The sequence below is a fragment of the Pseudophryne corroboree genome, chromosome 1, assembly GCF_028390025.1.
Source record: "Pseudophryne corroboree isolate aPseCor3 chromosome 1, aPseCor3.hap2, whole genome shotgun sequence".
Classification (NCBI taxonomy): domain Eukaryota; kingdom Metazoa; phylum Chordata; class Amphibia; order Anura; family Myobatrachidae; genus Pseudophryne; species Pseudophryne corroboree.
The window spans coordinates 1246399809-1246427657 of record NC_086444.1 but is presented as its reverse complement, the minus strand read 5'-3'; positions in this window follow the sequence as shown (position 1 = coordinate 1246427657).

The window sequence follows — 27849 nt, the reverse complement described above, 5'->3', positions numbered from 1 at the left end:
ATCATATAGATGGAACACCTAAAAGATATGAAAGAATAGAATAAAAGTATCAAACACATCTATATCTATATTCCTGAATTAATGTGTATAGATCACCATGCTCAGAGAAATGATATTAATATAACGAACAGTATCCAGCGGAGCAGAACCATGTGACAATATACTATAAATAACATCTATAAATGAAAATACTCAAATTAAATATGTATGTTTTAATATTTGGACATCCTTAAGCAGCGTCCACATAGATATTATACAAATTCCAGACCACTACATCAGCGGGAGCAGGTGCGCCATGAACATAATGGAGAGATGGGAGCATCTGATTAAACACAGAGTCCCAGGGAGCGGCGCTAATTAGACCCAAACTCCCAATACATTTTCCTGATTGGAGGTCACCTTCTCAGACCACCGCTGATTGGTCTGACTACCCTATTTATCCGTCACTGGCGGCGGGTGCCGGTGACTATACAGATGGAGCCATGCTAATTGTTGCTCCATCTGTGACTGAGTGCACCTAGTGAGGCGGAATCCTGAGCACGAATGGGATGCGTGTGCATCGTAGATGGGCATACACCCCATTCAAAGTGAATGGGAGAATCTCTGTGCGCTGGGCGGCGTGCCTAGGCGCAGGCACCCCCACCTACGATGTAGCCACTCTCAATGAGAATGGCTCCATCTGTAAGCCTTGAAAAAGCTTCTTAGGAAGCGAAATGCGCGTTGGCAGATCCAGCGTCCTGTAACACTTGTATTGTAATGTTACAACCTGCAATTATGTGTCATTCCTTAGAGCAACTGTTCACTGTTTTGAGGGTCACAGTGTTATGATTGTACAGGGATTGCATGAAAAAGCTTCTTAGTAAGCGAAATGCGCATTGGCAGATGCGGCGTCCTGTAACACTTGTATTGTAATGTTTACAACCTGCAATTATGTGTCATTCCTTAGAGCAACTGTTCACTGTTTTGAGGGTCACAGTGTTATGATTGTAGAGGGATTGCATGAAAAAGCTTCTTAGTAAGCGAAATGCGCATTGGCAGATGCAGCGTCCTGTAACACTTGTATTGTAATGTTTACAACCTGCAATTATGTGTCATTCCTTAGAGCAACTGTTCACTGTTTTGAGGATCACAATGTTATGATAGTAGAGGGATTGCATGAAAAAGATTTTGGAATTAAAGTGCTAGTACAGAATTCCTGTCCTAGTCGGGGACGCCCACCCGGGTTGTTTGACTAGTAACAATATAAAATAGATCTGATCACTCACTGCATGAACACTTGGATAAATAGAAGAGCTCTGACTGACACACTGTTGTGCTGAGGCATCTGGATGCCGTGTTATATATTATATGAAGGTGTACTGGAGAAGAATACTGCTTACATATGAGGCATCCATCATTCAGAAACATTGAGAATAATACAATAGTGTTTGTTAACCTAAACCCCTGAGCCGAGTGGCTGCAGCATACTATACCTGCACCTAACATAACATCATTATTACACACTACTATGACAGATTCAATATAAAATATACATATTTAAGGAATACACTCTGTACCCTAAGACATGAATGCGCACTATATAACATGAATGGTGAACAGAACCATGTTTGTGGCAGATATGAGCGGTTGAAAGTATCCACTTGTAATAGTGCTGAATACATTGTGCACCTGGATACAAAGAATTACACATTACATTGCACGAGCAGCCAGTAACAAAGATACAACTGGCTGACAAGAAACAAGTAACTTGTATCCATTACCCTGAAACACTATAATAACAGGAACAGCACTGACAGGATATCCAGAATCTCAGATGGAACTGAAAAGCACTGAATAAAACTGTCAAAGCTGACAAACAAGATAACAACAATTTATTTGGTGAATAGTTGTTGGATACATATCGCATAATACGGTTGATAAAAATATACACACAGAAAATATAATGCAGTATTTACAGAGAGAAATAGACAGGACACTTGAAATCATTGTAACCATTTTATTCTGTTTACAATACACATTTTTTCTTTATATCACATCACTTAGGAGGTCATTCCGAGTTGATCGCACATAGCAACTTTTTGCTGCTGGTGCGATCAACTTGACGCCACCTGTGGGGGAGTGTATTTTAGCATAGCAGGGCTGCGATCACTTGTGCACCCCTGCTATGCTAAAAAAGTTTCCTGCAAAACAAGACCAGGTCAGACCTACTTACCCTGTGCGATGGATCCAGCGACGAAGGTCCCGGGATTGGCGTCAGACATCCGCCCTCCAAACGCCTGGACATGCCTGCGCTCGCCTCACCACGCCTGGAAACGGTGAGTAGACGCCCCATAATGCCCCCCCACCGTCAATCTTCTTGCGATCGCCGCTGCGATCACTTTCAGCACTGGCGGCGGCGCTGTCCAGCGACGACCATCGCCACGATACGATGCGCGTGCGCATTGCAGGCACTGCGTAGCCGCAGTCCCGACCCGTTCGCACCACAGCGAAGAACCACTGCGTGCGAACAGGTCGGAATGATCCCCCATAATTTCTATCAGTAATTTTATTCTTCACTCTAGCTAGCCCCATAGTGGGCTAATTGGTAATACAACAATTATATTAGCCTAATCTGCAATGATAATGTGAGGTTTGTTGAAACATTTTAACAAAAGTACTGTTAAAGGTTATATTTTAATTAAATTCTGGAGAAATGTGCACCCAATTAAAATCCAATTCTTTCCTCCTTTTTCTAAATTTCTCAAGATGAGAAGAGGCAGAAGGAGAAAGGTAGCTGAGGAGATGGAACGGGCTAGTGTCTAGTGGGGAGGGGAGCACTGGATGAGGGCCAGTACGTCATCTCCCAATACAAGGGAAAGAGAAGTCAGAGTTGTTGAGAAGGATGGGGAGAGGATGTCAGGGAGAGGAGGAGGATGTGATATTCTGGCCGTTGGAGTAAATTTTGAATGTGAAATAGGTGGCAAAGTCAAGGGCTGAGAGTGAAGAAGGGAGTTGAGGTGGGAGTGGGCAGAGGAGAGATTTGGTAAGAAGACATGGAGGGGGGGTCTTTTGGTAGAGATGGTAGTTGGTGCGGGTTGAGATGGTAAGAGTATGGTATGGAGTCTAGTGGTGGAGATGGTTGTTGGTGGGGGTTGGGATGGTAAGAGCATTGTATAAGGAGGAAGTGTCTAGTGGTGGGGATGGTGGTTGGTATAGTAAGCGCATGGTATGTGGTAAGGAAATATAGAGGGGGATACTGATGGTGGTTAGTAGGGTTAGGAATGGTAAGAGTATGGTATGAGGTAATGAGGTACGCGGGGGGAGTCTGGTGGTGGAGATGGTGGTGAGTGGGGGTTGGAATGGTAAGAGTATGGTATGAGGTAAGGAGGCATAGAGGTGGAGACCGATGGTGGAGATGGTGGTTAGTGGGGGTTGGATTGGTAAGAGCATGGTATGTGGTAAGGAGGTATAGAGGGGGAGACTGATGGTGGAGATGGTGGTTAGTGGGATTAGGAATGGTAAGAGTATGGTATGAGGTAAGGAGGTACGTGGGGGGAGTCTGGTGGTGGAGATGGTGGATAGTGGGGGTTGGAATGGTAAGAGTATGGTATGAGGTAAGGAGGCATAGAGGATGAGACTGATGGTGGAGATGGTGGTTAGTGGGGTTTGGAATGGTAAGAGCATAGTATGAGGTAAGGAGGTAAGTGGGGGGAGTCTGGTGGTGGAGATGGTTAGTGGGGTTAGTAATGGTAAGAGTATGGTATGAGGTGAGGAGGTACGTGGGGGGAGTCTGGTGGTGAAGATGGTGGTTAGTGGGGGTTGGAATGGTAAGAGTATGGTATGAGGTGAGGAGGTACGTGGGGGGAGTCTGGTGGTGGAGATGGTGGTTAGTGGGGTTAGGAATGGTAAGAGTATGGTATGAGGTAAGGAAGTATAGAGGGGGAGACTGATGGCGGAGATGGTGGTTAGTGGGGTTAGGAATGGTAAGAGTATGGTATGAGGTAAGGAGGTACGTGGGGGGAGTCTGGTGGTGGAGATGGTGGTTACTGGGGGTTGGAATGGTAAGAGTACGGTATGAGGTAAGGAGGCATGTGGCGGAGGGTCTAGCTGTAAAGATGGTGATTGGTTGGAGTTGCTATGATAAGCATATGGTATGGAGTAAGGAGGCATGGAGGGGGCGTCTGCTGTTGGAGGTTGTGGGGGAATTGGTTGGAGAGGATTGTGGTGTAGAAGTAAGAATGGTATAGTGTATGGAGGCATGGAGAGAACAGTCTGTGATAGATGTGGTGATTGGTGGGGGTTGGTGTCGTATGTGGAGGGGGAGGTCTGCTGGTGGAGATAGTAGAGGTAGTAATTTCAGAGGATTGTGATAAAGTGGTAAGGAGGGTAGGGGGCATCCAGAGCAGTCTGGTAGTAGGTAGGTATAGTGGTTAGTAAGATTGCAGCGGTGAGGATGTGGTACGGAAGGGGAGGTCTGCTGGTGGTAGGTATAAACAGTGGTTGGTGGGGTTACTGCAGTAATGATGTGGTATGGAGGGGAGGTCTGCTGGTGGTAGGTATGTATAGTGGTTGGTGGGGTTGCAGCGGAAAGGATATGGTATGGAGGGGGAGGTCTGCCGGTGGTAGGTAGGTTTAGTGGTTGGTGGGGTTGGAGAGGTAAGGATGTGGTATGGAGGGGAGATGTCTGCTGGAGGTAGGTATGTATAGTGGTTGGTGTGGTAAGGATGTGGTATGGAGGGGGAGGTCTGCTGGTGGTAGGTATATATAGTGGATGGTGGGGTTGCAGTGGTAAGAATGTGGTATGGAGGGGGAGGTCTGCTGGTGGTAGGTAGGTAGGTACAGTGGTTGGTGGGATTGCAGTGGTAAGGATGTGGTATGGAGGGGGAGGTCTGCTGGTGATAGGTATATATAGTTGATGGTGGGTTTGCAGTGGTAAGGATGTGGTATGGAGTGGGAGGTCTGCTGGTAGTAGGTATGTATAGTGGTTGGTGGGGTTGGTGTGGTAAGGATGTGGTATGGAGGGGTTGGTCTGCTGGTGGAGATGGTAGAGGAAGTAATAGGAGAGGATTGTGATGAAGTGGTAACCAGTGTAGGGGGTATCCAGAGCAGTCTGGTGGTAGGTATGTATAGTGGTTGGTGGGGTTGCAGGGGTGAGGATATGGTATTGAGGGGGAGGTCTGCTGGTAGTTGGTAGGTATGGTGGATGGTGGGGTTGGTGTGGTAAGGATGTGGTATGGAGGGGGAGGTCTGCTGGTGGTAGGTATGTATAGTGGTTGGTGTGGTAAGGATGTGGTATGTAGGGGGAGGTCTGCTGGTGGTAGGTATGTATAGTGGTTGGTGGGGTTGCTGTGGTAAGGATGTGGTATGTAGGGGGAGGTCTGCTGGTGGTAGGTATGTATAGTGGTTGGTGGGGTTGTAGCGGTAAGGATGTGGTAATGAGGGGGAGGTCTGCTGGTGGTAGGTATGTATAGTGGTTGGTGGAGTTGCAGCGGTATGGATGTGGTGTGGAGGTGGAGGTCTGCTGGTGGTAGGTATGTATAGTGGTTGGTGGGGTTGCAGCGGTATGGATGTGGTATTGAGGGGGAAGTCTGCTGGTCGTAGGTATATATAGTGGATGGTGTGGTAAGGATGTGGTATGGAGGGGGAGGTCTGCTGGTGGAAGGTATGTGCAGTGGATGGTGTGGTAAGGATGTGGTATGGAGGGGGAGGTCTGCTGGTTGAAGGTATGTATAGTGGATGGTGTGGTAAGGATGTGGTATGGAGGGGGAAGTCTGCTGGTCGTAGGTATATATAGTGGATGGTGTGGTAAGGATGTGGTATGGAGGGGGAGGTCTGCTGGTTGAAGGTATGTATAGTGGATGGTGTGGTAAGGATGTGGTATGGAGGGGGAGGTCTGCTGGTTGTAGGTATGTATAGTGGATGGTGTGGTAAGGATGTGGTATGGAGAGGAGGTCTGCTGGTGGTAGGTATGTATAGTGGTAGGTGGGGTTGCTGTGGTAAGGATACTGTATGTAGAGGGTGAGATCTGCTTGTGGTAGGTAGGTATAGTAGATGGTCGGGTTGCAGCGGTAAGGATATGGTATGGAGGGGGAGGTCTGCCGGTGGTAGGTAGGTTTAGTGGTTGGTGGGGTTGCTGCAGTAATGCTGTGATATGGAGGGGAGGTCTGCTGGTGGGAGGTATGTATAGTGGTTGGTCTGGTTGCAGCGGAAAGTATATGGTATGGAGGGGGAGGTCTGCTGGTGGCAGGTAGGTTTAGTGGTTGGTGGGGTTGGAGAGGTAAGGATGTGGTATGGAGGGGAGATGTCTGCTGGAGGTAGGTATGTATAGTGGTTGGTGTGGTAAGGATGTGGTATGGAGGGGGAGGTCTGCCGGTGGTAGGTATATATAGTGGATGGTGGGGTTGCAGTGGTAAGAATGTGGTATGGAGGGGGAGGTCTGCTGGTGGTAGGTAGGTAGGTACAGTGGTTGGTGGGATTGCAGTGGTAAGGATGTGGTATGGAGGGGGAGGTCTGCTGGTGATAGGTATATATAGTTGATGGTGGGTTTGCAGTGGTAAGGATGTGGTATGGAGTGGGAGGTCTGCTGGTAGTAGGTATGTATAGTGGTTGGTGGGGTTGGTGTGGTAAGGATGTGGTATGGAGGGGTTGGTCTGCTGGTGGAGATGGTAGAGGTAGTAATAGGAGAGGATTGTGATGAAGTGGTAACCAGTGTAGGGGGTATCCAGAGCAGTCTGGTGGTAGGTATGTATAGTGGTTGGTGGGGTTGCAGGGGTGAGGATATGGTATGGAGGGGGAGGTCTGCTGGTAGTTGGTAGGTATGGTGGATGGTGGGGTTGGTGTGGTAAGGATGTGGTATGGAGGGGGAGGTCTGCTGGTGGTAGGTATGTATAGTGGTTGGTGTGGTAAGGATGTGGTATGAAGGGGGAGGTCTGCTGGTAGTAGGTATGTATAGTGGTTGGTGTGGTAAGGATGTGGTATGAAGGGGGAGGTCTGCTGGTGGTAGGTATGTATAGTGGTTGGTGTGGTAAGGATGTGGTATGTAGGGGGAGGTCTGCTGGTGGTAGGTATGTATAGTGATTAGTGGGGTTGCTGCGGTAAGGATGTGGTATGTAGGGGGAGGTCTGCTGGTGATAGGTATAGTGGTTGGTGGGGTTGCTGTGGTAAGGATGTGGTATGTAGGGGGAGGTCTGCTGGTGGTAGGTATGTATAGTGGTTGGTGTGGTAAGGATGTGGTGTGGAGGGGGAGGTCTGCTGGTAGTAGGTATGTATAGTGATTAGTAGAGATGAGCGGGTTCGGTTTCTCTGAATCCGAACCCGCACGAACTTCATGTTTTTTTCACGGGTCCGAGCAGACTCGGATCCTCCCGCCTTGCTCGGTTAACCCGAGCGCGCCCGAACGTCATCATGACGCTGTCGGATTCTCGCGAGACTCGGATTCTATATAAGGAGCCGCGCGTCGCCGCCATTTTCACACGTGCATTGAGATTGATAGGGAGAGGACGTGGCTGGCGTCCTCTCCATTTAGATTAGGGTTGAGAGAGAGAGAGAGAGATTGACCTGAGGCTGTGATACTGTAGAAGAGAGTGCAGAGTTTAGTGACTGACGACCACAGTGACCACCAGACAGTGCAGTTGTTTGTTTTATTTAATATATCCGTTCTCTGCCTGAAAAAAACGATACACACAGTGACTCAGTCACATACCATATCTGTGTGCACTGCTCAGCCCAGTGTGCTGCATCAATGTATATATATATCTGACTGTGCTCAGCTCACACAGCTTATAATTGTGGGGGAGACTGGGGAGCACTGCAGTGCCAGTTATAGGTTATAGCAGGAGCCAGGAGTACATAATATTATATTAAAATTAAACAGTGCACACTTTTGCTTCAGGAGTGCCACTGCCAGTGTGACTAGTGACCAGTGACCTGACCACCAGTATATATAATATTAGCAGTATACTATCTCTTTATCAACCAGTCTATATTAGCAGCAGACACAGTACAGTGCGGTAGTTCACGGCTGTGGCTACCTCTGTGTCGGCACTCGGCAGCCCGTCCATAATTGTATATACCACCTAACCGTGGTTTTTTTTTCTTTCTTTATAGTCATACTAGTTACGAGTATACTATCTCTTTATCAACCAGTCTATATTAGCAGCAGACACAGTACAGTGCGGTAGTTCACGGCTGTGGCTACCTCTGTGTCGGCACTCGGCAGCCCGTCCATAATTGTATATACCACCTAACCGTGGTTTTTTTTTCTTTCTTTATACATACATACTAGTTACGAGTATACTATCTCTTTATCAACCAGTCTATATAAGCAGCAGACACAGTACAGTGCGGTAGTTCACGGCTGTGGCTACCTCTGTGTCGGCACTCGGCAGCCCGTCCATAATTGTATATACCACCTAACCGTGGTTTTTTTTTCTTTCTTTATACATACATACTAGTTACGAGTATACTATCTCTTTATCAACCAGTCTATATATTAGCAGCAGACACAGTACAGTGCGGTAGTTCACGGCTGTGGCTACCTCTGTGTCGGAACTCGGCAGCCCGTCCATAATTGTATATACCACCTAACCGTGGTTTTTTTTTTCTTTCTTTATACATACATACTAGTTACGAGTATACTATCTCTTTATCAACCAGTCTATATATTAGCAGCAGACACAGTACAGTGCGGTAGTTCACGGCTGTGGCTACCTCTGTGTCGGCACTCGGCAGCCCGTCCATAATTGTATATACCACCTAACCGTGGTTTTTTTTTCTTTCTTTATACATACATACTAGTTACGAGTATACTATCTCTTTATCAACCAGTCTATATATTAGCAGCAGACACAGTACAGTGCGGTAGTTCACGGCTGTGGCTACCTCTGTGTCGGCACTCGGCAGCCCGTCCATAATTGTATATACCACCTAACCGTGTTTTTTTTTTCTTTCTTTATACATACATACTAGTTACGAGTATACTATCTCTTTATCAACCAGTCTATATATTAGCAGCAGACACAGTACAGTGCGGTAGTTCACGGCTGTGGCTACCTCTGTGTCGGCACTCGGCAGCCCGTCCATAATTGTATATACCAACTAACCGTGGTTTTTTTTTCTTTCTTTATACATACATACTAGTTACGAGTATACTATCTCTTTATCAACCAGTCTATATTAGCAGCAGACACAGTACAGTACGGTAGTTCACGGCTGTGGCTACCTCTGTGTCTGCACTCGGCAGGCAGTCCATAATTGTATACTAGTATCCATCTCCATTGTTTACCTGAGGTGCCTTTTAGTTGTGCCTATTAAAATATGGAGAACAAAAATGTTGAGGTTCCAAAATTAGGGAAAGATCAAGATCCACTTCCACCTCGTGCTGAAGCTGCTGCCACTAGTCATGGCCGAGACGATGAAATGCCAGCAACGTCGTCTGCCAAGGCCGATGCCCAATGTCATAGTACAGAGCATGTCAAATCCAAAACACCAAATATCAGAAAAAAAAGGACTCCAAAACCTAAAATAAAATTGTCGGAGGAGAAGCGTAAACTTGCCAATATGCCATTTACGACACGGAGTGGCAAGGAACGGCTGAGGCCCTGGCCTATGTTCATGGCTAGTGGTTCAGCTTCACATGAGGATGGAAGCACTCAGCCTCTCGCTAGAAAAATGAAAAGACTCAAGCTGGCAAAAGCAGCACAGCAAAGAACTGTGCATTCTTCGAAATCCCAAATCCACAAGGAGAGTCCAATTGTGTCGGTTGCGATGCCTGACCTTCCCAACACTGGACGTGAAGAGCATGCGCCTTCCACCATTTGCACGCCCCATGCAAGTGCTGGAAGGAGCACCCGCAGTCCAGTTCCTGATAGTCAGATTGAAGATGTCAGTGTTGAAGTACACCAGGATGAGGAGGATATGGGTGTTGCTGGCGCTGGGGTGGAAATTGACCAGGAGGATTCTGATGGTGAGGTGGTTTGTTTAAGTCAGGCACCCGGGGAGACACCTGTTGTCCGTGGGAGGAATATGGCCGTTGACATGCCAGGTGAAAATACCAAAAAAATCAGCTCTTCGGTGTGGAGGTATTTCACCAGAAATGCGGACAACAGGTGTCAAGCCGTGTGTTCCCTTTGTCAAGCTGTAATAAGTAGGGGTAAGGACGTTAACCACCTCGGAACATCCTCCCTTATACGTCACCTGCAGCGCATTCATAATAAGTCAGTGACAAGTTCAAAAACTTTGGGTGACAGCGGAAGCAGTCCACTGACCAGTAAATCCCTTCCTCTTGTAACCAAGCTCACGCAAACCACCCCACCAACTCCCTCAGTGTCAATTTCCTCCTTCCCCAGGAATGCCAATAGTCCTGCAGGCCATGTCACTGGCAATTCTGACGAGTCCTCTCCTGCCTGGGATTCCTCCGATGCATCCTTGCGTGTAACGCCTACTGCTGCTGGCGCTGCTGTTGTTGCCGCTGGGAGTCGATGGTCATCCCAGAGGGGAAGTCGTAAGCCCACTTGTACTACTTCCAGTAAGCAATTGACTGTTCAACAGTCCTTTGCGAGGAAGATGAAATATCACAGCAGTCATCCTACTGCAAAGCGGATAACTGAGGCCTTGACAACTATGTTGGTGTTAGACGTGCGTCCGGTATCCGCCGTTAGTTCACAGGGAACTAGACAATTTATTGAGGCAGTGTGCCCCCGTTACCAAATACCATCTAGGTTCCACTTCTCTAGGCAGGCGATACCGAGAATGTACACGGACGTCAGAAAAAGACTCACCAGTGTCCTAAAAAATGCAGTTGTACCCAATGTCCACTTAACCACGGACATGTGGACAAGTGGAGCAGGGCAGGGTCAGGACTATATGACTGTGACAGCCCACTGGGTAGATGTATGGACTCCCGCCGCAAGAACAGCAGCGGCGGCACCAGTAGCAGCATCTCGCAAACGCCAACTCTTTCCTAGGCAGGCTACGCTTTGTATCACCGCTTTCCAGAATACGCACACAGCTGAAAACCTCTTACGGCAACTGAGGAAGATCATCGCGGAATGGCTTACCCCAATTGGACTCTCCTGTGGATTTGTGGCATCGGACAACGCCAGCAATATTGTGTGTGCATTAAATATGGGCAAATTCCAGCACGTCCCATGTTTTGCACATACCTTGAATTTGGTGGTGCAGAATTTTTTAAAAAACGACAGGGGCGTGCAAGAGATGCTGTCGGTGGCCAGAAGAATTGCGGGACACTTTCGGCGTACAGGCACCACGTACAGAAGACTGGAGCACCACCAAAAACTACTGAACCTGCCCTGCCATCATCTGAAGCAAGAAGTGGTAACGAGGTGGAATTCAACCCTCTATATGCTTCAGAGGTTGGAGGAGCAGCAAAAGGCCATTCAAGCCTATACAATTGAGCACGATATAGTAGGTGGAATGCACCTGTCTCAAGCGCAGTGGAGAATGATTTCAACGTTGTGCAAGGTTCTGATGCCCTTTGAACTTGCCACACGTGAAGTCAGTTCAGACACTGCCAGCCTGAGTCAGGTCATTCCCCTCATCAGGCTTTTGCAGAAGAAGCTGGAGACATTGAAGGAGGAGCTAACACGGAGCGATTCCGCTAGGCATGTGGGACTTGTGGATGGAGCCCTTAATTCGCTTAACAAGGATTCACGGGTGGTCAATCTGTTGAAATCAGAGCACTACATTTTGGCCACCGTGCTCGATCCTAGATTTAAAGCCTACCTTGGATCTCTCTTTCCGGCAGACACAAGTCTGCTGGGGTTGAAAGACCTGCTGGTGACAAAATTGTCAAGTCAAGCGGAACGCGACCTGTCAACATCTCCTCCTTCACATTCTCCCGCAACTGGGGGTGCGAGGAAAAGGCTCAGAATTCCGAGCCCACCCGCTGGTGGTGATGCAGGGCAGTCTGGAGCGACTGCTGATGCTGACATCTGGTCCGGACTGAAGGAACTGACAACGATTACGGACATGTCGTCTACTGTCACTGCATATGATTCTCTCAACATTGATAGAATGGTGGAGGATTATATGAGTGACCGCATCCAAGTAGGCACGTCACACAGTCCGTACTTATACTGGCAGGAAAAAGAGGCAATTTGGAGGCCCTTGCACAAACTGGCTTTATTCTACCTAAGTTGCCCTCCCACAAGTGTGTACTCCGAAAGAGTGTTTAGTGCCGCCGCTCACCTTGTCAGCAATCGGCGTACGAGGTTACATCCAGAAAATGTGGAGAAGATGATGTTCATTAAAATGAATTATAATCAATTCCTCCGCGGAGACATTGACCAGCAGCAATTGCCTCCACAAAGTACACAGGGAGCTGAGATGGTGGATTCCAGTGGGGACGAATTGATAATCTGTGAGGAGGGGGATGTACACGGTGATATATCGGAGGGTGATGATGAGGTGGACATCTTGCCTCTGTAGAGCCAGTTTGTGCAAGGAGAGATTAATTGCTTCTTTTTTGGGGGGGTCCAAACCAACCCGTCATATCAGTCACAGTCGTGTGGCAGACCCTGTCACTGAAATGATGGGTTGGTTAAAGTGTGCATGTCCTGTTTTGTTTATACAACATAAGGGTGGGTGGGAGGGCCCAAGGACAATTCCATCTTGCACCTCTTTTTTCTTTTCTTTTTCTTTGCATCATGTGCTGATTGGGGAGGGTTTTTTGGAAGGGACATCCTGCGTGACACTGCAGTGCCACTCCTAAATGGGCCCGGTGTTTGTGTCGGCCACTAGGGTCGCTAATCTTACTCACACAGTCAGCTACCTCATTGCGCCTCTTTTTTTCTTTGCGTCATGTGCTGTTTGGGGAGGGTTTTTTGGAAGGGACATCCTGCGTGACACTGCAGTGCCACTCCTAGATGGGCCCGATGTTTGTGTCGGCCACTAGGGTCGCTTATCTTACTCACACAGCTACCTCATTGCGCCTCTTTTTTTCTTTGCGTCATGTGCTGTTTGGGGAGGGTTTTTTGGAAGGGACATCCTGCGTGACACTGCAGTGCCACTCCTAGATGGGCCCGGTGTTTGTGTCGGCCACTAGGGTCGCTAATCTTACTCACACAGCTACCTCATTGCGCCTCTTTTTTTCTTTGCGTCATGTGCTGTTTGGGGAGGGTTTTTTGGAAGGGCCATCCTGCGTGACACTGCAGTGCCACTCCTAGATGGGCCCGGTGTTTGTGTCGGCCACTAGGGTCGCTAATCTTACTCACACAGCTACCTCATGGCGCCTCTTTTTTTCTTTGCGTCATGTGCTGTTTGGGGAGGGTTTTTTGGAAGGGACATCCTGCGTGACACTGCAGTGCCACTCCTAGATGGGCCCGGTGTTTGTGTCGGCCACTAGGGTCGCTTATCTTACTCACACAGCGACCTCGGTGCAAATTTTAGGACTAAAAATAATATTGTGAGGTGTGAGGTATTCAGAATAGACTGAAAATGAGTGTAAATTATGGTTTTTGAGGTTAATAATACTTTGGGATCAAAATGACCCCCAAATTCTATGATTTAAGCTGTTTTTTAGTGTTTTTTTAAAAAAACACCCGAATCCAAAACACACCCGAATCCGACAAAAAAAATTCGGTGAGGTTTTGCCAAAACGCGTTCGAACCCAAAACACGGCCGCGGAACCGAACCCAAAACCAAAACACAAAACCCGAAAAATTTCAGGCGCTCATCTCTAGTGATTAGTGGGGTTGCTGCGGTAAGGATGTGGTGTGGAGGGGGAGGTCTGCTGGTGATAGGTATAGTGGATGGTGGGTTTGCAGTGGTAAGGATGTGGTATGTAGGGGGAGGTCTGCTGGTGGTAGGTATGTATAGTGGTTGGTGGGGTTGCAGCAGTAAGGATGTGGTGTGGAGGGGGAGGTCTGCTGGTGGTAGGTATGTATAGTGGTTGGTGGGGTTGCAGTGGTATGGATGTGGTATGGAGGAGGAAGTCTGCTGGTGGTAGTTATATATAGTGGATGGTGTGGTAAGGATGTGGTATGGAGGGGGAGGTCTGCTGGTGGAAGGTATGTACAGTAGAGATGAGCGCCGGAAATTTTTCGGGTTTTGTGTTTTGGTTTTGGGTTCGGTTCCGCGGCCGTGTTTTGGGTTCGACCGCGTTTTGGCAAAACCTCACCGAATTTTTTTTGTCGGATTCGGGTGTGTTTTGGATTCGGGTGTTTTTTTTTAAAAAAACACTAAAAAACAGCTTAAATCATAGAATTTGGGGGTCATTTTGATCCCAAAGTATTATTAACCTCAAAAACCATAATTTACACTCATTTTCAGTCTATTCTGAATACCTCACACCTCACAATATTATTTTTAGTCCTAAAATTTGCACCTAGGTCGCTGGATGACTAAGCTAAGCGACCCTAGTGGCCGACACAAACACCGGGCCCATCTAGGAGTGGCACTGCAGTGTCACGCAGGATGTCCCTTCCAAAAAACCCTCCCCAAACATCACATGACGCAAAGAAAAAAAGAGGCGCAATGAGGTAGCTGTGTGAGTAAGATAAGCGACCCTAGTGGCCGACACAAACACCGGGCCCATCTAGGAGTGGCACTGCAGTGTCACGCAGGATGTCCCTTCCAAAAAACCCTCCCCAAACAGCACATGACGCAAAGAAAAAAAGAGGTGCAATGAGGTAGCTGTGTGAGTAAGATAAGCGACCCTAGTGGCCGACACAAACACCGGGCCCATCTAGGAGTGGCACTGCAGTGTCACGCAGGATGTCCCTTCCAAAAAACCCTCCCCAAACAGCACATGACGCAAAGAAAAAAAGAGGCGCAATGAGGTAGCTGTGTGAGTAAGATAAGCGACCCTAGTGGCCGACACAAACACCGGGCCCATCTAGGAGTGGCACTGCAGTGTCACGCAGGATGTCCCTTCCAAAAAACCCTCCCCAAACAGCACATGACGCAAAGAAAAAAAGAGGCGCAATGAGGTAGCTGTGTGAGTAAGATAAGCGACCCTAGTGGCCGACACAAACACCGGGCCCATCTAGGAGTGGCACTGCAGTGTCACGCAGGATGTCCCTTCCAAAAAACCCTCCCCAAACAGCACATGACGCAAAGAAAAAAAGAGGCGCAATGAGGTAGCTGTGTGAGTAAGATAAGCGACCCTAGTGGCCGACACAAACACCGGGCCCATCTAGGAGTGGCACTGCAGTGTCACGCAGGATGTCCCTTCCAAAAAACCCACCCCAAACAGCACATGACGCAAAGAAAAAAAGAGGCGCAATGAGGTAGCTGTGTGAGTAAGATAAGCGACCCTAGTGGCCGACACAAACACCGGGCCCATCTAGGAGTGGCACTGCAGTGTCACGCAGGATGGCCCTTCCAAAAAACCCTCCCCAAACAGCACATGACGCAAAGAAAAAAAGAGGCGCAATGAGGTAGCTGTGTGAGTAAGATAAGCGACCCTAGTGGCCGACACAAACACCGGGCCCATCTAGGAGTGGCACTGCAGTGTCACGCAGGATGGCCCTTCCAAAAAACCCTCCCCAAACAGCACATGACGCAAAGAAAAAAAGAGGCGCAATGAGGTAGCTGTGTGAGTAAGATAAGCGACCCTAGTGGCCGACACAAACACCGGGCCCATCTAGGAGTGGCACTGCAGTGTCACGCAGGATGGCCCTTCCAAAAAATATTCCCCAAACAGCACATGACGCAAAGAAAAATTAAAGAAAAAAGAGGTGCAAGATGGAATTGTCCTTGGGCCCTCCCACCCACCCTTATGTTGTATAAACAGGACATGCACACTTTAACCAACCCATCATTTCAGTGACAGGGTCTGCCACACGACTGTGACTGAAATGACGGGTTGGTTTGGACCCCCACCTAAAAAGAAGCAATTAATCTCTCCTTGCACAAACTGGCTCTACAGAGGCAAGATGTCCACCTCATCATCATCCTCCGATATATCACCGTGTACATCCCCCTCCTCACAGATTATCAATTCGTCCCCACTGGAATCCACCATCTCAGCTCCCTGTGTACTTTGTGGAGGCAATTGCTGCTGGTCAATGTCTCCACGGAGGAATTGATTATAATTCATTTTAATGAACATCATCTTCTCCACATTTTCTGGATGTAACCTCGTACGCCGATTGCTGACAAGGTGAGCGGCGGCACTAAACACTCTTTCGGAGTACACACTTGAGGGAGGGCAACTTAGGTAGAATAAAGCCAGTTTGTGCAAGGGCCTCCAAATTGCCTCTTTTTCCTGCCAGTATAAGTACGGACTGTGTGACGTGCCTACTTGGATGCGGTCACTCATATAATCCTCCACCATTCTTTCAATGGTGAGAGAATCATATGCAGTGACAGTAGACGACATGTCCGTAATCGTTGTCAGGTCCTTCAGTCCGGACCAGATGTCAGCATCAGCAGTCGCTCCAGACTGCCCTGCATCCCTGCCAGCGGGTGGGCTCGGAATTCTGAGCCTTTTCCTCGCACCCCCAGTTGCGGGAGAATGTGAAGGAGGAGATGTTGACAGGTCGCGTTCCGCTTGACTTGACAATTTTCTCACCAGCAGGTCTTTGAACCCCAGCAGACTTGTGTCTGCCGGAAAGAGAGATCCAAGGTAGGCTTTAAATCTAGGATCGAGCATGGTGGCCAAAATGTAGTGCTCTGATTTCAACAGATTGACCACCCGTGAATCCTTGTTAAGCGAATTAAGGGCTCCATCCACAAGTCCCACATGCCTAGCGGAATCGCTCTGTGTTAGCTCCTCCTTCAATGTCTCCAGCTTCTTCTGCAAAAGCCTGATGAGGGGAATGACCTGACTCAGGCTGGCAGTGTCTGAACTGACTTCACGTGTGGCAAGTTCAAAGGGCATCAGAACCTTGCACAATGTTGAAATCATTCTCCACTGCGCTTGAGACAGGTGCATTCCACCTCCTATATCGTGCTGAATTGTATAGGCTTGAATGGCCTTTTGCTGCTCCTCCAACCTCTGAAACATATAGAGGGTTGAATTCCACCTCGTTACCACTTCTTGCTTCAGATGATGGCAGGGCAGGTTCAGTTGTTTTTGGTGGTGCTCCAGTCTTCTGTACATGGTGCCTGTACGCCGAAAGTGTCCCGCAATTCTTCTGGCCACCGACAGCATCTCTTGCACACCCCTGTCGTTTTTTAAAAAATTCTGCACCACCAAATTCAAGGTATGTGCAAAACATGGGACGTGCTGGAATTTGCCCATATTTAATGCACACACAATATTGCTGGCGTTGTCCGATGCCACAAATCCACAGGAGAGTCCAATTGGGGTAAGCCATTCCGCGATGATTTTCCTCAGTTGCCGTAAGAGGTTTTCAGCTGTGTGCGTATTCTGGAAACCGGTGATACAAAGCGTAGCCTGCCTAGGAAAGAGTTGGCGTTTGCGAGATGCTGCTACTGGTGCCGCCGCTGCTGTTCTTGCGGCGGGAGTCCATACATCTACCCAGTGGGCTGTCACAGTCATATAGTCCTGACCCTGCCCTGCTCCACTTGTCCACATGTCCGTGGTTAAGTGGACATTGGGTACAACTGCATTTTTTAGGACACTGGTGAGTCTTTTTCTGACGTCCGTGTACATTCTCGGTATCGCCTGCCTAGAGAAGTGGAACCTAGATGGTATTTGGTAACGGGGGCACACTGCCTCAATAAATTGTCTAGTTCCCTGTGAACTAACGGCGGATACCGGACGCACGTCTAACACCAACATAGTTGTCAAGGCCTCAGTTATCCGCTTTGCAGCAGGATGACTGCTGTGATATTTCATCTTCCTCGCAAAGGACTGTTGGACAGTCAATTGCTTACTGGAAGTAGTACAAGTGGGCTTACGACTTCCCCTCTGGGATGACGATCGACTACCAGCAGCAACAACAGCAGCGCCAGCAGCAGTAGGCATTACACTCAAGGATGCATCGGAGGAATCCCAGGCAGGAGAGGACTCGTCAGAATTGCCAGTGACATGGCCTGCAGGACTATTGGCATTCCTGGGTAAGGAGGAAATTGACACTGAGGGAGTTGGTGGGGTGGTTTGCGTGAGCTTGGTTACAAGAGGAAGGGATTTACTGGTCAGTGGACTGCTTCCGCTGTCACCCAAAGTTTTTGAACTTGTCACTGACTTATTATGAATGCGCTGCAGGTGACGTATAAGGGAGGATGTTCCGAGGTGGTTAACGGCCTTACCCCTACTTATTACAGCTTGACAAAGGCAACACACGGCTTGACACCTGTTGTCCGCATTTCTGTTGAAATACTTCCACACCGAAGAGCTGATTTTTTTGGTATTTTCACCAGGCATGTCAATGGCCATATTCCTCCCACGGACAACAGGTGTCTCCCCGGGTGCCTGACTTAAACAAACCACCTCACCATCAGAATCCTCCTGGTCAATTTCCTCCCCAGCGCCAGCAACACCCATATCCTCCTCATCCTGGTGTACTTCAACACTGACATCTTCAATCTGACTATCAGGAACTGGACTGCGGGTGCTCCTTCCAGCACTTGCAGGGGGCGTGCAAATGGTGGAAGGCGCATGCTCTTCACGTCCAGTGTTGGGAAGGTCAGGCATCGCAACCGACACAATTGGAGTCGGACTCTCCTTGTGGATTTGGGATTTCGAAGAACGCACAGTTCTTTGCGGTGCTACTGCTTTTGCCAGCTTGAGTCTTTTCATTTTTCTAGCGAGAGGCTGAGTGCTTCCATCCTCATGTGAAGCTGAACCACTAGCCATGAACATAGGCCAGGGCCTCAGCCGTTCCTTGCCACTCCGTGTGGTAAATGGCATATTGGCAAGTTTACGCTTCTCCTCCGACAATTTTATTTTAGGTTTTGGAGTCCTTTTTTTACTGATATTTGGTGTTTTGGATTTGACATGCTCTGTACTATGACATTGGGCATCGGCCTTGGCAGACGACGTTGCTGGCATTTCATCGTCTCGGCCATGACTAGTGGCAGCAGCTTCAGCACGAGGTGGAAGTGGATCTTGATCTTTCCCTAATTTTGGAACCTCAACATTTTTGTTCTCCATATTTTAATAGGCACAACTAAAAGGCACCTCAGGTAAACAATGGAGATGGATGGATACTAGTATACTTATGGATGGACTGCCGAGTGTCGACACAGAGGTAGCTACAGCCGTGGACTAACGTACTGTGTCTGCTGCTAATATAGACTGGATGATAATGATATGAAATCAATATATATATGTATGTATATATAATATCACTAGTACTGCAGCCGGACAGGTAGATAATATATTTATTAGGTAATGATGACTGATGACGGACCTGCTGGACACTGTCAGCTCAGCAGCACCGCAGACTGCTACAGTAAGCTACTATACTATAGTAGTATGTACAAAGAAGAAAGAAAAAAAAAAACCACGGGTAGGTGGTATACAATTATGGATGGACTGCCGAGTGCCGACACAGAGGTAGCTACAGCCGTGGACTACCGTACTGTGTCTGCTGCTAATATAGACTGGATGATAATGATATGAAATCAATATATATATGTATGTATATATAATATCACTAGTACTGCAGCCGGACAGGTAGATAATATATTTATTAGGTAATGATGACTGATGACGGACCTGCTGGACACTGTCAGCTCAGCAGCACCGCAGACTGCTACAGTAAGCTACTATACTATAGTAGTATGTACAAAGAAGAAAGAAAAGAAAAAACCACGGGTAGGTGGTATACAATTATGGATGGACTGCCGAGTGCCGACACAGAGGTAGCTACAGCCGTGGACTAACGTACTGTGTCTGCTGCTAATATAGACTGGATGATAATGATATGAAATCAATATATATATGTATGTATATATAATATCACTAGTACTGCAGCCGGACAGGTAGATAATATATTTATTAGGTAATGATGACTGATGACGGACCTGCTGGACACTGTCAGCTCAGCAGCACCGCAGACTGCTACAGTAAGCTACTATACTATAGTAGTATGTACAAAGAAGAAAGAAAAAAAAAACCACGGGTAGGTGGTATACAATTATGGATGGACTGCCGAGTGCCGACACAGAGGTAGCTACAGCCGTGGACTAACGTACTGTGTCTGCTGCTAATATAGACTGGATGATAATGATATGAAATCAATATATATATGTATGTATATATAATATCACTAGTACTGCAGCCGGACAGGTAGATAATATATTTATTAGGTAATGATGACTGATGACGGACCTGCTGGACACTGTCAGCTCAGCAGCACCGCAGACTGCTACAGTAAGCTACTATACTATAGTAGTATGTACAAAGAAGAAAGGAAAAAAAAAACCACGGGTAGGTGGTATACAATTATGGATGGACTGCCGAGTGCCGACACAGAGGTAGCTACAGCCGTGGACTAACGTACTGTGTCTGCTGCTAATATAGACTGGATGATAATGATATGAAATCAATATATATATGTATGTATATATAATATCACTAGTACTGCAGCCGGACAGGTAGATAATATATTTATTAGGTAATGATGACTGATGACGGACCTGCTGGACACTGTCAGCTCAGCAGCACCGCAGACTGCTACAGTAAGCTACTATACTATAGTAGTATGTACAAAGAAGAAAGAAAAAAAAAATCCACGGGTAGGTGGTATACAATTATGGATGGACTGCCGAGTGCCGACACAGAGGTAGCTACAGCCGTGGACTAACGTACTGTGTCTGCTGCTAATATAGACTGGATGATAATGATATGAAATCAATATATATATGTATGTATATATAATATCACTAGTACTGCAGCCGGACAGGTAGATAATATATTTATTAGGTAATGATGACTGATGACGGACCTGCTGGACACTGTCAGCTCAGCAGCACCGCAGACTGCTACAGTAAGCTACTATACTATAGTAGTATGTACAAAGAAGAAAGAAAAAAAAAAAACACGGGTAGGTGGTATACAATTATGGATGGACTGCCGAGTGCCGACACAGAGGTAGCTACAGCCGTGGACTAACGTACTGTGTCTGCTGCTAATATAGAGTCTAGACTGGATGATAAATTATTGATAATGAGATGAAATCAATATAATATCACTAGTACTGCAGCCGGACAGGTACTATATATATTTATTATGTAATGACTGATGACGGACCTGCTGGACACTGTCAGGTCAGCAGCACCGCAGACTGCTACAGTAAGCTACTATAGTAGTATGTATAAAGAAGAATGAAAAAAAAAAAACCACCGGTAGGTGGTATACAATATTATATATATATATATATATATTATATACAATTATATATATATATTAAACTGGTGGTGATTGATTATTAAACTGGTGGTCAGGTCACTCACGTTGCAACTTGCAACTAGTACTCCGAGTCCTAAGCAGACAATCACAAAATATATTATTATACTGGTGGTCAGTGTGGTCACAACAATGGCAGTGTGGCACTGACTCTGGCAGCAAAAGTGTGCACTGTACGTTATATGTACTCCTGAGTCCTGCTCTCAGACTCTAACTGCTCCCCACTGTCAGTGTCTCCCCCACAAGTCAGATAATACACTTACAGTCACACTATCTAATCTATATCACTTCAGCAAGTAGTAGTAGTATAGTAGTACTCCTCCTAATAATGCTCCCCAAAATTACTACTACTGTGTCTCTCTCGTCTCTACTGTGTCTCTCTCTTCTCTAAACGGAGAGGACGCCAGCCACGTCCTCTCCCTATGACTCTCAATGCACGTGTGAAAATGGCGGCGACGCGCGGCTCCTTATATAGAATCCGAGTCTCGCGATAGAATCCGAGCCTCGCGAGAATCTGACAGCGGGATGATGACGTTCGGGCGCGCTCAGGTTAACCGAGCAAGGCGGGAAGATCCGAGTCGCTCGGACCCGTGAAAAAAAACATGAAGTTCGGGCGGGTTCGGATTCAGAGGAACCGAACCCGCTCATCTCTAATGTACAGTGGATGGTGTGGTAAGGATGTGGTATGGAGAGGAGGTCTGCTGGTGGTAGGTATGTATAGTGGTAGGTGGGGTTGCTGTGGTAAGGATACTGTATGTAGAGGGTGAGATCTGCTGGTGGTAGGTAGGTATAGTAGATGGTGGGGTTGCAGCGGTAAGGATGTGGTATGGAGGGTGAGGTCTGCTGGTGGTAGGTATGTATAGTGGTTGGTGGGGTTGCAGCGGTAATGATGTGGTATGGAGGGGGAGGTCTGCTGGTGGTAGGTAGGTATAGTGGATGGTGGGGTTGCTGTGGTAAGGATGTGGTATGGAGGGGGAGGTCTGTTGGTGGTAGGTATGTATAGTGGTTGGTGGGTTGCATGGGTCAGGATGTAGTATGGAGGAGGGGGAGGTCTGCTGGTGGTAAGTATGGTGGATGGTGGTGTTGTAGCAATATGGACTTGGTATGGAGGGGGAGGTCTGCTGGTGGTAGGTATGGTGGATGGTGGGGTTGGTGTGGTAAGGAAGTGGTTTGGAGGGGGAGGTCTGTTGGTGGTAGGTATGTGTAGTGGTTGGAGGGGTAGCTGCAGTATGGACGTGGTATGGAGTGGGAGGTCTACTGGTGGTAGGTATGTATAGTGGTTGGTGTGGTAAGGATGTGGTATGAGGTCTGCCGGTGGTAGGTATGTGTAGTGGTTGGTGCGTTGCAGGGGTCAGGATATGGTGTGGAGGGGGGGAGGTCTGCTGGTGGTAAGTATGGTGGATGGTGGGGTTGGTGTGGTAAGGATGTGGTTTGGAGGAGGGGGAGGTCTGCTGGTGGTAGGTATGGTGGGGTTGCAGCAATATGGATGTGGTATGGAGGGGGAGGTCTGCTGGTGGTAAGTATGGTGGATGGTGGGGTTGGTGTGGTAAGGATGTGGTTTGGAGGATGGGGAGGTCTGCTGGTGGTAAGTATGGTGGATGGTGGGGTTCGTGTGGTAAGGATGTGGTTTGGAGGAGGGGGAGGTCTGCTGGTGGTAGGTAGATATAGTGGTTGGTGGGGTTGCAGATGTAAGGATGTGGTATGGAGGGGGAGGTCTGCTGGTGATAGGTATGTATAGTGGTTGGTGGGAGGAAGGGGTCAGAATGTGGTATGGAGGAGGGGGAGGTCTGCTGGTGGTAAGCATGGTTGATGGTGGGGTTGCAGCAATATGGATGTGGTATGGAGGGGGAGGTATGCTAGTGGTAGGTATGGTGGATGGTGGGGTTGTTGTGGTAAGGATGTGGTTTGGAGGAGAGGGAGGTTTGCTGGTGGTAGGAATGGTGGATGGTGGGGTTGCAGCAATATGGATGTGGTATGGAGGGGGAGGTCTCCTGGTGGTAGGTATGGTGGATGCTGGGGTTGGTGTGGGAAGGACTTGGTTTGGAGGAGGGGGAGGTCTCCTGCTGGTAGGTAGGTATAGTGGTTGGTGGGTTGCAGGGGTCAGGATGTGGTATGGAGGAGGGGGAGGTTTGCTGGTGGTAGGTATGGTGGATGGTGGGGTTGGTGTGGTAAGGATGTGGTATGGAGGAGGGGGAGGTCTCCTGGTGGTAGGTAGGTATAGTGGTTGGTGGGTTGCAGGGGTCATTATGTGGTATGGAGGAGGGGGAGGTCTGCTGGTGGTAGGGATGGTGGGTTTGGTGTGGTAAGGATGTGGCTTGGAGGATGGGGGCGTCTCCTGGTGGTAGGTAGGTATAGTGGTTGGTGGGTTGCAGGGGTCAGGATGTGGTATGGAGGATGGGGAGGTCTCCTGGTGGTAGGTATGGTGAATGCTGGGGTTGGTGTAGGAAGGATGTGGTTTGGAGGAGGGGGCGGTCTGCTGGTGGTGTATGGTGGATGGTGGGGTTGGTGTGGGAAGGATGTGGTTTGTAGGAGGGGGAGGTCTCCTGGTGGTAGGTAGGGTGGATGCTGGGGTTGGTGTGGGAAGGATGTGGTTTGAAGGAGGGGGAGGTCTGCTGGTGGTGTATGGTGGATGGTGGGGTTGGTGTGGTAAGGATGTGGTATGGAGGAGGGGGAGGTCTCCTGGTGGTAGGTATGGTGGATGCTGGGGTTGGTGTGGGAAGGATGTGGTTTGGAGGAGGGGGAGGTCTCCTGGTGGTAGGTAGGTATAGTGGTTGGTGGGTTGCAGGGGTCATTATGTGGTATGGAGGAGGGGTAGGTCTGCTGGTGGTAGGTATGGTGGATGGTGGGGTTGGTGTGGTAAGGATGTGGTTTGGAGGAGGGGGGGGGTCTCCTGGTGGTAGGTAGGTATAGTGGTTGGTGAGTTGCAGGGGTCAGGATGTGGTATGGAGGAGGGGGAGGTCTCCTGGTGGTAGGTATGGTGAATGCTGGGGTTGGTGTAGGAAGGATGTGGTTTGGAGGAGGGGGAGGTCTGCTGGTGGTGTATGGTGGATGGTGGGGTTGGTGTGGGAAGGATGTAGTTTGGAGGAGGGGGAGGTCTCCTGGTGGTAGGTATGGTGGATGCTGGGGTTGGTGTGGGAAGGATATGGTTTGAAGGAGGGGGAGGTCTGCTGGTGGTGTATGGTGGATGGTGGGGTTGGTGTGGTAAGGATGTGGTATGGAGGAGGGGGAGGTCTCCTGGTGGTAGGTATGGTGGATGCTGGGGTTGGTGTGGGAAGGATGTGATTTGGAGGAGGGGGAGGTCTCTTGGTGGTAGGTAGGTATAGGGGTTTTTGGGTTGCAGGGGTCAGGATGTGGTATGGAGGAGGGGGAGGTCTCCTGGTGGTAGGTAGGTAGGTATAGGGGTTGGTTGGTTGCAGGGGTCAGGATGTGGTATGGAGGAGGGGGAGGTCTCCTGCTGGTAGATATGGTGGATGCTGGGGTTGGTGTGGGAAGGATGTGGTTTGGAGGAGGGGGAGGTCTCCTAATGGTAGGTAGGTATAGTGGTTGGTGGGTTGCAGGGGTCAGGATGTGGTATGAAGGAGGGAGAGGTCTCCTGGTGGTAGGAATGGTGGATTGTGGGGTTGGTGTGGTAAGGATGTGGTTTGGAGGAGGGGGAGGTCTGCTGGTGGTAGGTATGGTGGATGGTGGGGTTGGTGTGGTAAGGATGTGGTTTGGAGGAGGGGGGGGGTCTTCTTGTGGTAGGTAGGTATAGTGGTTGGTGGGTTGCAGGGGTCAGGATGTGGTATGGAGGAGGGGGAGGTCTCCTGGTGGTAGGTATGGTGAATGCTGGGGTTGGTGTAGGAAGGATGTGGTTTGGAGGAGGGGGAGGTCTGCTGGTGGTGTATGGTGGATGGTGGGGTTGGTGTGGGAAGGATGTGGTTTGGAGGAGGGGGAGGTCTCCTGGTGGTAGGTATGGTGGATGCTAGGGTTGGTGTGGGAAGGATGTTGTTTGAAGGAGGGGGAGGTCTGCTGGTGGTGTATGGTGGATGGTGGGGTTGGTGTGGTAAGGATATGGTATGGAGGAGGGGGAGGTCTCCTGGTGGTAGGTATGGTGGATGCTGGGGTTGGTATGGGAAGGATGTGGTTTGGAGGAGGGGGAGGTCTTCTGGTGGTAGGTAGGTATAGTGGTTGGTGGGTTGCAGGGGTCAGGATGTGGTATGGAGGAGGGGGAGGTCTCCTGGTGGTAGGTAGGTATAGTGGTTGGTGGGTTGCAGGGGTCAGGATGTGGTATGGAGGAGAGGGAGGTCTCCTGCTGGTAGGTATGGTGGATGCTGGGGTTGGTGTGGGAAAGATGTGGTTTGGAGGAGGGGGAGGTCTCCTAATGGTAGGTAGGTATAGTGGTTGGTGGGTTGCAGGGGTCAGGATGTGGTATGAAGGAGGGAGAGGTCTCCTGGTGGTAGGAATGGTGGATGGTGGGGTTGGTGTGGTAAGGATGTGGTTTGGAGGAGGGGGAGGTCTGCTGGTGGTAGGTATGGTGGATGGTGGGGTTGGTGTGGTAAGGATGTGGTTTGGAGGAGGGGGAGGTCTCCTGGTGGTAGGTAGGTATAGTGGTTGGTGGGTTGCAGGGGTCATTATGTGGTATGGAGGAGGGGGAGGTCTGCTGGTGGTAGGTATGGTGGATGGTGGGGTTGGTGTGGTAAGGATGTGGTTTGGAGGAGGGGGAGGTCTCCTGTTGGTAGGTATGGTGGATGCTGGGGTTGGTGTGGGAAGGATGTGGTTTGGAGGAGGGGGTTCTCCTGGTGGTAGGTAGGTATGGTGGTTGGTGGGTTGCAGGGGTCAGGATGTGGTATGGAGGAGGGGGAAGTCTCCTGGTGGTAGGTATGGTGAATGGTGGGGTAGGTGTGGTAAGGATGTGGTATGGAGGAGGGGGAGGTCTCCTGTTGGTAGGTATGGTGGATGCTGGGGTTGGTGTGGGAAGGATGTGGTTTGGAGGAGGGGGAGGTCTCCTGGTGGTAGGTAGGTATGGTGGTTGGTGGGTTGCAGGGGTCAGGATGTGGTATGGAGGAGGGGGAAGTCTCCTGGTGGTAGGTATGGTGAATGGTGGGGTTGGTGTGGTAAGGATGTGGTATGGAGGAGGGGGAGGTCTGCTGGTGGTAGGTATGGTGGATGGTGGGGTTGGTATGGTAAGGATGTGGTTTGGAGGAAGGGGAGGTCTCCTGGTGGTAGGTAGGTATAGTGGTTGGTGGGTTGCAGGCGTCAGGATGTGGTATGGAGGAGGGGGAGGTCTCCTGGTGGTAGGTATGGTGGATGCTGGGGTTGGTGTGGGAAGGATGTGGTTTGGAGGAGGGGGAGGTCTCCTGGTGGTAGGTAGGTATAGTGGTTGGTGGGTTGCAGGGGTCAGGATGTGGTATGGAGAAGGGGGAGGTCTCCTGGTGGTAGGTATGGTGGATGCTGGGGTTGGTGTGGGAAGGATGTGGTTTGGAGGAGGGGGAGGTCTCCTGGTGGTTGGTAGGTATAGTGGTTGGGGGGTTGCAGGGGTCAGGATGTGGTATGGAGGAGGGGGAGGTCTCCTGGTGGTAGGTATGGTGGATGCTGGGGTTGGTGTGGGAATGATGTGGTTTGGAGGAGGGGGAGGTCTCCTGGTGGTAGGTAGGTATAGTGGTTGGTGGGCTGCAGGGGTCAGGATGTGATAAGGAGGAGGGAGAGGTCTCCTGGTGGTAGGTATGGTGGATGCTGGGGTTGGTGTTTGAAGGATGTGGTTTGGAGGAGGGGGAAGTCTCCTGGTGGTTGGTAGGTATAGTGGTTGGGGGGTTGCAGGGGTCAGGATGTGGTATGGAGGAGGTGGAGGTCTCCTGGTGGTAGGTATGGTGGATGCTGGGGTTGGTGTGGGAAGGATGTGGTTTGGATCAGGGGGAGGTTTCCTGGTGGTAGGTAGGTATAGTGGTTGGTGGGTTGCAGGGGTCAGGATGTGGTATGGAGGAGGGGGAGGTCTCCTGGTGGTAGGTAGGTATAGTGGTTGGTGGGTTGCAGGGGTCAGGATGTGGTATGGAGGAGGGGGAGGTCTGCTGGTGGTAGGTATGGTGGATGGTGGGGTTGGCGTGGGAAGGATGTGGTATGGAGGAGGGGGAGGTCTCCTGGTGGTATGTATGGTGGATGCTGGGGTTGGTGTGGTAAGGATGTGGTTTGGAGGAGGGGGAGGTCTCCTGGTGGTTAGTAGGTATAGTGGATTGAGGGGCTGTAATGAAAGGTGAATTAATGTGACAGTTACTAATATTGACTTGAACAACTGCTCCATTACTATGTTATTTGTCCACCTCCAGATGTTCCCCGGCCTCAGCGTCCAGTCTGATTACTGGGGAGGGGAAGGATTGCCTCTTATCAAACAATTAACCCTTCCACAACCATCTCCCACCCTCCTTTACCTTCCCACTTCAGGGGCCAGCCATGCTCTTACTTACAACACTTTAAATTGAATCCTGTGAAAGTTGAAAGCAGCTTTCTAATTGGATGATTAATTAGTTATTTTATGAGGGAGGGAGGGAGGGAGGGAGGGAGAGAGAGAGAGAGAGAGAGAGAGAGAGAGAGAGAGAGAGAGAGAGAGAGAGAGA